The following is a 10,480-nucleotide window of genomic DNA, read 5'->3' as shown; positions in this document are numbered from 1 at the left end:
CCTGTCTCATGAGGTGTCTGTTCCACTCTTTTGCTCATATTTTTGGGTGGTCATTGTATTATTGATTTGTAGGAGCTCTTTATATATTCTGGATATTAGTCTTTTGTCAGATAAATATATTACAAATATAATTATTATTTAAAATATCCCCAGTGAGTCTCACATGAATGCAGACTTGAGAACCCCTGGTGAACTAAAGATCGGCCCCAAAGGCCCCCTACTTTTGCAAGTCCCCAAACCTACCCCCTAGCAATTTTGCCTGAGGATTGGTTTTCTTTTCTTTTTCTTTTCTTTTTTTTCTTTTTTGAGATGGAGTCTGTCACCCAGGCTGGAGTGCAGTGGCGCAATCTCGATTCACTGCAACCTCTGCCTCCCGGGTTCAAGAGATTCTCCTGACTCAGCCTCCCGAGTAGCTGGAATCAAAGGTATGCACCACCACACCTGGCTAATTTTTGTATTTTTAGTAGAGACAGGGTTTCACTATGTTGGCCCAGCTGGTCTCGAACTCCTGACCTCAGGTGATCCACAGCCTTGGCCTCCCAAAGTGATAGGATTATAGGCGTGAGCCACTGCACCTGGCTGAGGAATGTTTTTTCAATTCATGTGAATGTTCATGGCTGTGGGAGATTTTAGGAGTGAGGGTTTCTTTGTCAGTCTTTCTCTTGCATATCTGCCTGGCTTCTTGGACAGCTCCATTCATCTGAACTGTTCTCTTACACTCTGACTGTGAGAAAGTCTTTTCCTGTCTTCACCCTAAGATTTTCCACGTGTAAAACCTGACCTTAGTGCCTGACCCATTTCTAAACCCAGAAACAGTGTGTCAAAGGAATAAGGATATGTTTATGTTTTTGTTTTTGTTTTTGTTTTTTCCTGGATGGAACAAGCTATGTCCTAGGTGCAAAAGGAGTGTGACTTTCTGTATCCCCTCCTGGCTGTTATCCTCAGGCTGCCTATCTGCTCACTGAAGGGGAGAATCATTTTCTAGCAGCCTGGGCAACCAATCACTAGAGGACAGGTCCCAGTCTCATTGACTCTGCTGTGTACTTGCTGCATGACCTCGTGCAAGGCAATTAACCTCTCTAATCCTTGGTTCCTTCAACTGGTACAAGAGAACATCTTGTTTGTTGTGGGGAAAGTTCTGGCATAAATTAGTTGCCCACAAAGGATGGAAGACATGGTTCTAAGATCAGTGGAACTGGGCTGTGAGAGGAGCTCTCTGTTCTGGGACTTACCATGCCCTCAATGTGCCCTAGTGTCATATATCTGCCCCTTCCTTCCACACCTTCAGAGGCTCAGACTGGTCAAGGCCCCTCCTGCTGTGTTGTCTTCACCCTGCCCTTTTTGGCTAATTTGAACAGAACATCCCATGAGGGCCCCTAGGCTCTTTAAGCTCTGAGCAGATGGCTGGGAAGCCAGTTCTCTGAAACATACAGTTCCTGACTCAGATCTGGGCAGGGGGCCAAGACCTTCGAAGGGCTATAGAAAAACTTCACCTTTGCCCCCACTTCCCTCCTGTTGCCCTCAAGAGCTTGTAGTTTTTACTACCTGTCTCTTTTAGTGCCAAAGAGGAAGGGAAAAAGGCCACACCTATTTGGATTAGATGCCCACTTGGAGTCCCTTCTTGGGCTGGCACCAGGGAGAAACTTTGACCCCAGGTTTTGGGAGAGGCACCCATGCTATGTAGGGAGGGTTTCTCTGCTGCTGCAGGAAGAGGATAAGGAAGCTACAGGAGAGCTCATGGGGAGCTTCCAGAAATGTCCTTGACTTGGGGAACAAGTGGGTACAGGGCATCTGGAGAGTCCAGTGACACTGGGCTCTGGCTGTAGCCTGTTCCTCTCTCAGCCAAGCATGGGTGGCTTTGTCCTAGCACAAGATCTGGGAAGGGACTAGAAGAGGGCTGTCTAGTTCCTGGGTGTTACTTCCAGGTCCATCTGGAGGCAGGTATAAAAGGGAGACAGGGGTAGTATTGGCAAGAGAAGTGGCTGGGATGGGTATGCTTGGCCCTCCCCACTTCTCTGGTTCCTGGTCCCCATTATGTCTTTGGATATATCATTCCCACCCAAGGCCTCATTCTAGTTCTCTAACAGAGCACCCAGTGCTCTCCTTTAGGATTGCTAATTGACAAATCATCTACCCATCCATCCATCCATCCAACAACTATTTACTGGTCAGTCATTATGTGTAGGGACCATTCTGAGCTCTGTGAGGGTGTAACTGTGAAAAAGACAGAAATGTTCTTCACAGAGCTCACATGATCATGGGGGAGCCAGACAGGTAACCAGGCAGCTACATTCCATGGAATAAACCCAATGGTAAAGGCAGGATGTGGGATCACAGAAGATGACTTGTTGAGAAGGATCAGGGAAGGTTCCTGGAAGCAGGGAGACCTGCACTGAGACAAGAGAAGTGAACAGACAATAGTGAGGTGAAAAGGGTGAGTCCAAGCAGAGGAAACTGCATGTGAGGAGGCCTGAAGGCAAGATCTGAATAGCTGGAAGTTGTTCAGTTTGAGAAGAGAGCATGTGCATGTATGTGTAGGGGTTGTGAAGAAGTAAGATGTGGCCAGAGAGGTAGTCAGAGGCCAGATCAGGAAGGCCTTGTAAGCCATGGTGAGGAGGCAGGACTTGATCTTGAGGGAAATGAGGAGGCTTTGAAGGATTTAGACAGGGCCATGTCATGATCAGTTTGGTGTTTTTGAAAGATGATTCTGGTTTTTGGGTAGAGATCAGACAGTGGGGGAAAGGCACAAATAGAAGCAGGAAGACAAGCCAGGAGGCTAGTGCAGTCGTCCAAGTGAGAGACAATGGTGGCAGCGACTACCATGGTGGCAGTGGAGACAGAGAGAAGTGATTGGATTTGGAATGTATTTTAGAGGTAGAGCCAACACAACTCACTGATGAATTGAACGTGAGGGGCAAATATAAGGCAGGCCTCAAAGACACCTCCTGGTTTCTGACTTGGACCACTTGGGGGGTTGCTAGTGCCATTCATGGAGATGGGAACTGTTGAGAGAGCAGGTCTGGGGAGAGTGGGTGAGTTCAGTGCCATGTTGAGTTTGAGCTTCCAGGGTGACATGTCCTATAGCCAGTTTGCCATCTAGGTCCAAATCTCAGGAGAGAGGATGAGGCTAGAGACAGAATTGTGGGGTCTTGAGAGTCAGTGAGGTAACCCGAAGGGAGTGGAGGATGCCATGTTTTGTGCAGTGGGACTGCCTTGTCGAAGGTTTCTCTACCCTTTGTTGCCCACTTCACCCAAACCCGAAAAGGCAGGTTTAGAAGGCATTCATCAAAGACTGTGAAACTTAGGGCAAAGACCCTGCAGGTAATCCTAAATCTTGGCTCCCTCCCTTCCTCCCAGTCCCTGTCATTTCCACAGCATCCTGGACTGACTTGATTAATTTCCAATAAGTGTTTATCCATCCCAGAGGCCAGGCCAGCTGCCATTCTTAGGAAAGTCAGTTTCTGGCTCCCTCTGCTGGCAGAGCTGCAGATGACTGTTGGCTGGGGCAGCCTCCATCCCACTGCTTTCCTCCTCCTTCCTGCTTCCCCTGGGAGATTAAACCCTCGGTCTCAATCCTCTATCCCTACCCCCAAATCCCACCTACTTTATAAGAACCCTAGCTAGAAATGGGGTGGGAGAAGCCTAATTAGGTATCTGGGAAACACAAATTCTTTTTTTTTTTTTTTTTTTTTTTTTTTTTTGAGACGAAGTCTCGCTCTGTCGCCCAGGCTGGAGTGCAGTGGCGCGATCTCGGCTCACTGCAAGCTCCGCCTCCCGGGTTCACGCCATTCTCCTGCCTCAGCCTCCTGAGTAGCTGGGACTACAGGCACTCGCCACCGCGCCCGGCTAATTTTTTGTATTTTTAGTAGAGACGGGGTTTCACCGTGGTCTCGATCTCCTGACCTTGTGATCCGCCCATCTCGGCCTCCCAAAGTGCTGGGATTACAGGCGTGAGCCACCGCGCCCGGCCGGGAAACACAAATTCTTACTGTTGGCAGAGCTTGGTGGCTCACACCTGTAATCCTAGCACTTTGAGAGGCTGAGGCAGGAGGATTGCTTGAGCCCAGGAGTTGGAGAACAGCCTGGGCAACATAGCAAGACTCTGTCTCCACAAACTATTAAAAAAATTAGGTGGATGTGGTGGCAGGTGTCTGTAGTCCTAGCTGTTAAAGAGGCTGAGGTGAGAGGATCACTGGAGCCTGGAGGATCACTTGAGCCCAGGAGTTTGAGGTTACAGTGAGCCAAGATCACACCGCTACACTGCAGCCTGGGCAACAGAGACCCTGTCTCAAAAATAAATATGTAAGTAAATGATTACTCTTTATAATCACTTTCATCTTTTTTTCTGCCCCACACCCACTCTCAGCTCCTTTTTTTTTTTTTTTTTTTTTTTTTGACAGGATCTCACTCTGTCACCCAGGTTGGAGTGCAATGGTACGACTCTGCTTACTGCAGCCTCGAACTCCTGGGTTCAAAAGATTCTCCCATCTCAGCCTCCTGAGTAGCTAGGACTACAGCACACACCACCACACACAGCTAATTTCTGTGTTTTTTGTGGAGATGGGGTTTCATCATGTTGCCCAGGCTGGTCTCAAACTCCTGGGCTCAAGCGATCCTCCCACCTCGGCCTCCCAAAATGCTGGCATTACAGGCATGAGCCACCACGCCCGGCCCCAAACCCACTCTTGATCTCCTTGCCCACGAAGACTTCATTTGGTTATCAAAAACACTCTTCCATTCTCAGTCCCCAAGAGCAACATTTTGCTGGCACTCCCTCCTCATATGCAGGGAAGCCATGATGTGTGCTGGAAAAAATGCTGGGTTGGGAGTGAGGGTACCTAGGTTTGAGTCCTGTTTCTGTCACAGGTGCAGGGTCTGACCTTGGACTGGTCACTTCCTTCTTTCCCACTGGCAGTTCCCTTACCTGTGGCGTTAGACTGGAGTCCAAAAAACCATTTCAATTCGGCCTTCTAGGCTTGCTCCAACCATCTTAGCCTTTTTAGTTTTTCATACACATCAAGCCCTCTCCTGCCCCAGGGCCCTTGGTCATGCTATTCCGTCTGCCTGAAATGCCCTTCCCTTCCTTTTTTGTTTGGTTAACTCCTCCCCATCCTTCAGCTCTTAGCTCAAATGCTACTTCCTGAGAAGAACCTTTTCCAGCCCTCCAGATTGGGTCAGATATCTCATGGTATGCTGTCATAATTGCCTGTAGTTTTCCTTCTGAGCCCTCTTCACGTTTGTAATTTTCCAAGTGTTTGTGTGATTATTGTTTCAAGTCCATCTTCCCCATGGAACTTGAAGCTCTTTGATAGCAAGGACTTGTCTGTTTTGCTCACCACTCTACCCCCAGCACCTGGATCTTTGCCTGCCCATCTTGTAAAGGCTCAACACATATTTACTAAACAAATGAATAAGTAAATGGATGAATTAATCCTTTTCTTCACCTGTCAGCTGCTTTCTATATCTAACTAGCATCGTGTTAAAGAGCAAAAAGTCGAAAGCCAGACTGCCTGGGTTTGGAGTCCTGCTTCACCACTCACAAGCTGTGTAAACTTGTGTTATTCAGTCTTTCTGTGCCTCAGTTTCCTCATCTGTAAAAGGAGGATGATAATAGTATACACTGTCTAACAAGGTTGTTGTTAAGGATTAAAAGACAGCGTATGTAAAGTGCTTAGACCAAGACCTGGCAATCCAGTGCTATCTAAGTAATAGCTATTGTTCTTATTCGGCCTCATCCGTCTCTCCATTTACGCATTCTGAACCCTCCCACAAAGCCTCATTATCTTATTTCCGGCCTCTGAGTGCAGATGACTCAGTGTAATTTGCAGATTAGGTTGAAAAGTTTTGTTTTTTAGAATTCTTATTATGGAAATGTTCAATCATACACAGAAGCAGAGAAGAGGATAATGAACCTCTGTAATAAGCTTCAACAATTATCAACATTTTGCCAATCTTTGTTCATCTATACTCTCCTTTTTTTCCCTCTGTACTGAAGTATTTTAATATAAGTCGCAGATGTCATATCATTTTGTCTGAAAATACTCCAACATGTATTTCTAACAGATGAGGACCTTAAAAAAAACACAGCAATACCATTATCACCCTTTTAAAATTAACAATAATTAGGGAGAGCTTTTTTTGTTTGTTTTTTTGAAATGGAGTTTTGCTCTTGTAGAGGCTGGAGTGCAGTGGTATGATCTTGGCTCACTGCAACCTCCGCCTACTGGGTTCAAGCCATTCTTCCTGCCTCAGCCTCTCGAGTAGCTGAAATTACAGGCGCCTGACATCATGCCCGGGTAATTTTTGTATTTTAGTAGAGATGGGATTTCACCATGTTGGCCAGGCTGGTCTCAAACTCCACCCACCTCAACCTCCCAAAGTGCTGGCATTATAGGTGTAATTCACTGCACCAAGCCTAGGAAGAGCTTTTTTCTTTTCTTTTCTTTTTTTTTTTTTTTTTTGAGATGGAATCGCCTTCTGTCGCCCAGACTGGAGTCCAGTGGCGAGATCCTGGCTCACTGCAACCTCCGCCTCCCAGGTTCAAACAATTCTCTTGCCTCAGCCTCCCGAGTAGCTGGGATTACAGGCATGTGCCACCACACCCAGCTAATTTTTGTATTTTTAGTAGAGACGGGATTTCACCATGTTGGTCAGGCTCGTCTAGAGCTCCTGACCTTGTGATGCGCCCGCCTCAGCCTCCCCAAGTGCTGGGATTACAGGCGTGAGCCACCACGCTTGGCTGGGAAAGCTTTATAAACCCCATTCCCTTGAGAGATGCTGGGGGAATGGGAGGCCTTGATTAGGTATGCATAATGAGGAACAGCAGAGAATTAATCTATGTAAAGTGTTTTGAATGGGGCCTGTCACATAAGAGGGATATAGCAGTAACTATTATTTTGATTCTCTTTGATTCTCTCCATTTACCCACTCAAAATCCTCCCAATCTCTCTGTTATTTTCAGGCTGTGAGCCTGGATGACCATTTATAAAAGAGGACCAGGAGCCTGGGCTGGGGAGTTTCCTGGGTCATCAGAGCCCTGGGTTGAGACCTGGGACTCCAGAAGGCACCAAGAAGGGCCCAAAGGAAGCAGACTACAGGACTGAAGGGGAGGGGAGGAGCAGCCAGAGCTGGGGAGTTTAAAGGAGGAGCCCTACAGCTGTGTGAAAATGGGGCTTAGAAAATCCAATAGCCAAAGGGCAGGCAAGCTGAGGGTTGGTCCTTCCTTCCCAGTGATCAGGGCCTTTGGGCACCACTGCCAGCTGGGAAGCAGGGGGAGGTAGCCAGGGCTCCTGAGGGAGTTCTCTTTAGCTTTTCTTCACAGCCCACAATGGGGCATGCCTACAACAACCACCAGGGGCCTGCTTTGCTTCATCTTCAGTTCTCAACAATTCCCAGGATATGAGTGATGATGGTGGACCCTAAGCCAAAGCACAACTAGACATGGCCTTCCCCAGACTCAAGATGAAGATTTTTGTGCTCTCATCTCTCTTTTCCTTTCTGCAGAATTCTCTCCTACATCTTCTCCCCTATTCTGCTCTTCTCATTCTACTCATCCTTTGGGTATCCAGGGTGCCTGGACACTCGACTCATCCTTAGCTCCTTTGTGCTGCTATAATAAAATGCCACAGACTCAAACTCATATATATATATATTTTTTGAGACGGAGTTTCACTCTTGTTGCCCAGGCTGGGGTGCCAATGGCGTGATCTCGGCTCACCACAACCTCTGCCTCCCAGATTCAAACGATTCTCCTGCCTCAGCCTCCCGAGTAGCTGGGATTACAGGCATGTGCCACCATGTCCGGCTAATTTTGTATTTTTAGTAGAGACAGGGTTTCTCTGTCAGGCTGGTCTCGAACTCCCGACCTCAGATGATCCGCCCGCCTCAGCCTCCCAAAGGGCTGGGATTACAGGCGTGAGCCCCCGCGCCTGGCCGTCAAACTCATAATTTATAAACAATAGAAATGTATTTATTGTGGTTCTGGAGGCTGAAGAGTCCAAGATGAAGGTGCCAGCAGGATTGGTGTCTGCTGAGGGCTGCTGTCTGCTTCCAAGATGGTGCCTTGTTGCTGCATCCTCTGGAGGTGAAGAAATACTGTGTCTTTACGTGGTAGAAAAGCAGAAGAGCAAAAAGGGCCTAAATAGATTAGTTCCCTCCAGCCCTTTCATAAGGCACTAATTCATTCATGAAGTAGGATCCCTCATGACATAATTACTTCCCAAAAGGCCCCGCCTCTCAGTGCCACCATAGCGGGGATTAAGTTTCAACACGTGAATTTTGAAGGACCTTCAGACCATAGCACAGCCCAATCCAAGCTTGCCTCCAGGAAAAGATGTGATTTAAACACTTTAGCAGAGTAAACAAGTTCCTTCATAACCTGGCCTTCAACTGCCTCATCAACTTCATTTCCCACCACTGCCCTCTTCTTTCCAGTGTGACACAGTGAAACAGCACAGATTTGTGTCCATACGGACCTAGTATTGAATTCTGGCTCTGCTGCTTCCTAGCTCAGGAAGCTTAGGTGAAGTCACTTTATCTCTCTGAGCCTGTTTACACATCTGAAAAATGGGGATAATAGTATACTTAAAAGGCCTCTTAACAAAGGCCTTAAAGTCATACAAACCAGGAAAATAGCCCATGTTCTCCAAGTTCTCCAAGATCCCCCACCTCCCTCCGACCTTTTTTTTTTTTGAGACGGAGTCTTGCTCTGTTGCCCAGGCTGGAGTGCAATGGCACGATCTCAGCTCACTGCAACCTCTGCCTCCCGGGTTCAAGTGATTCTTTCGCCCCAGCGTCCCGAGAAGCTGGGATTACAGGCACCCGCCATCATGCCCAGTTAATTTTTGTAGAAACGGGGTTTCACCATTTGCCCAGGCTGATTTTGAACTCCTGACCTCAGGTGATCTGCCCACCTCGGCCTCCCAGAGTGCTGAGATTACAGGTTCAGTGAGCCACTGAACCCGGCCTCCAACATTCCTTTTAACTCATAACGGTCTATGAATTTTATAAAAAGCTTAAAATTCTCTGTACATGTGATGTATGACTGGGCCAATAGGTGAGTTTTCCAATACTGAATGCTAAATTAGTGTCTTGAGGAATCATGTCTGTGTTCTTAACGATATATGAACAAAGACAATTTTTGTTGGCCCACAACCTCCTATTTAGTGTCACCCAAGCAAGTCACTTAATCACATTTCCTTAAGCTCTAGGCTCCGCCTTTTTTTAGGCTCTGCCTTTGAAAATGACTGTATCTTAGTTGGTGCTTCTGAAGAAATGGTGACCACAGCACTACTTCTTTCTTTTTTTTTTTTGAATTATTTTTGTCCTCTTCTTATTACACCAAGTATGTGAACCTAACTACTTATTTCTTAAATAAGAACTTTATTTTCTTTTATTTTTTTGTGAGATGGAGTCTTGCTCTGTCGCCCAGGCTGGAGTGCAGTGGCATGATCTTGGCTCACTGCAGCCTCCACCTCCCGGGTTTGAGATTCTTGAAGACCCTTCTCTCTTTCTCTCTCTCTTTTTAAAAAAATAAATACAGCATAACGCCCTGTGGAGAAGAAAAAAAAATTGAAAAAGAGATGGGGGGGTCTCACTATGTTGCCCAGGCTGGTCTCGAACTCCTGAGTGCAAGTGATCCTCCCACCTTAGCCTCCCCAAAGGCTAGGATTACAGGTGTGAGGCACCGCACCCAGACTTTTTAAAATTTTTTTATTTTTATTTTTGAGACAGAGTCTTGCTTTGCCACCCAGGCTGGAGTGCAGTGGTGCAATCGCGACTCACTGCAACCTCCACCTGCTGGGTCCAAGCGATTCTCGTGCCTCAGCCACCTGACTGGGACTGCGGGCGCCTGCCACCACGCCTGGCTAATTTTTTGTATTTTTAGTAGAGACGGGTTTTCACCATGTTAGCTAGGTTTGTCTTGAACTCCTGACCTCAAATGATCCGCCCGCCCCGGCCTCCCAAAGTGCTGGAATTACAGGCGTGAACCACCGCGCCTTCTTCAATGTGAGTTTAAATCACAGGGACTACGCCTCCCAGGGTGTTTGGATTCAAAGCACGTTCAGTGCCAGGTACTGGCGATCAAGGAAGGGAAGGTATCTCTGGATGTGGGGCAGGGGTTGACTGGGGGATGCAGGCGTTGGAGATCTCCAAGGGTCGCCACAACGACTGGGATCATATCGGGCAGCCTCCTCCACTCACAATGATAGCACACGCATGCGCGAACGAATTGGCCGCAGCATGGTTTGAACTGGGTTGAAACGCAAGGGACTACAGAGTGACGCAGCACACTCCGTGTCTCGAAGGCAGACGTCACTTCCTACCTCCAGGCGCGCGTAGGCGCAGGCGCCTACCCTCATGGGCGGGGCTCAGGCGGTGGCGTCGCAGCGCGTGGTCGCGGATTGGCCGGCCGCGAGGCCGACGGTTGGCTGTGTCCCTCGCCACAGGCGCACAGAGCATGCGCGGGGCGGGAGTGCGC

The sequence above is a fragment of the Macaca fascicularis genome, chromosome X, assembly GCF_037993035.2.
Source record: "Macaca fascicularis isolate 582-1 chromosome X, T2T-MFA8v1.1".
NCBI lineage: Eukaryota > Metazoa > Chordata > Mammalia > Primates > Cercopithecidae > Macaca > Macaca fascicularis.
Note: the sequence above shows the minus strand (reverse complement) of the source record.